Here is a 1757-nt window from a genome sequence, read left to right as displayed (position 1 = left end):
GACTGGATGCTAGGCATGATATACCAACAGGTCATGGTTGACTGGATGTTGGTTTAGGGGACTTTGGATTTGGTTTTGGGCAAAAACCATGGGCTAAATTGATCAGCCGATCGATTGGCTCATGCCCAATCGATCGGGTGATCGATTGGGTGAGTCCCCGCGACAAAGGCTTCCCCAATCGATTGAGCGATCGATTGGGGAGAATCGCCGATCGCACAGAAAGCCTCCCAATTGATCGGCCGATCGATTGGGAGCCTCCAATCGATCGGCTGATCGATTGGGAGCTGTGATTTCACGTGATAAGCCCTGGATGATCGGCTGATCGATCCAGGCAATTCCCAAGAGCACAGAGGCACTCTAGATCGATCGATCGAAATCCTCCCCAATCGATTGGGAGAAATCCAATCGATTGGGATTCGACCGTTAGCGCAGATAAAGCCGTTGGCGAGCGTTTTCTGCGCACTTCTTCGATTCTTCTCCACGGTCGATCACAGCAGCTCTCCACAGCGATCTTTTCTTCCTCACCGCCAGTTCTTGAAGGTTCTTGGAGGCTCATCTAATTCAAGAGGCAAGTTGCAACAAGAAGAAGAAGAAGCTAGGGTTTTCATTGTAATCTTGTAAGATTCATTTGTATTTTGCTTCTTTCTTTCTCATTGTTGTATTGTGAGGTTGTAAGGCTTCTCCGCCTTCGGTAGTTACCGAGAATGAGTGTTTTTATAGTGGAGGGTGCGTGAGTGTGTGGATCCTTGGACTAGTCACCTCTCCATGAGGTGGATACCAAGTAAATCCCTAGAGTTAGCGTTGTTGTTTGTGTTTCTTGTATTTCCACTGCACATCATCCCAAGAAACGAGCACGACGATCGCGACGAGCTATTCATCCTCCCTCTAACTACATTTCGGTCCCAAAAATATCATCATAATATCTTTCTAAAAAATGACGCGATTTCATATTCAATAACCTTGCACTAGTTGATAGTTGGGAATGACTAGAAAAATGTCTTCCCACACTTCTTTTTCACTAGCTTTTAATATTTCATATAGTTGTTGATATTTAGGTGTCGGTATTTTATATATATTAGAATAATCAACTGTAACATTCATCACATGGATAGTCTTTCTGAAAAATTTGATTTAAACTTAACTAAAGCAACCAAACATATATAATATAGCATTGGTAGTTTTCATTTAACAACCTAATATGATAGATCAAACATAATGTTCACTTTCTATTGAACATTCAACTACCAAAAGAAATCTATATTATTTTTCCATATTTTAAAATTATATGTCTATCAACCTAAATTAAAAAAACCAAGATTTTAGATCAAACAAATAATAAACAATGCTATCTTTTAGCCTCCAACCAAAAGATACTCTAAAATTAGCATAAATATATATATACTAACACAATAATCACCAAATGACCATATCTAAATTTAACCATCTAAAATAGCACATATTTACTATTTATTAAATTATATATGATGAAGAGTAGTCTAACCGGAGAAGAACAGTAAATATAATATACTACAATAAACCAAATTAGTGAAATTTAATCACAAACAAACTTAACAAAAGAGTATATAGTGAATAGGGATGGCAATGAATCGGGTTTAAAACCGGTCCCGTATTAAACCCGTCCCATTTGGGGCGGGTTTAAACCCGGTCAAACAGGTTACGGGGCGGGTCTAAACCTGTTGATCGTGCTTAGAAGTGAGTTCGGGGCGGGTTATAGGTTTCAATGTACCCATCATAAA

This window comes from Zingiber officinale, chromosome 10B (assembly GCF_018446385.1).
Source record: "Zingiber officinale cultivar Zhangliang chromosome 10B, Zo_v1.1, whole genome shotgun sequence".
Taxonomy (NCBI): Eukaryota; Viridiplantae; Streptophyta; class Magnoliopsida; order Zingiberales; family Zingiberaceae; genus Zingiber; species Zingiber officinale.
Note: the sequence above shows the minus strand (reverse complement) of the source record.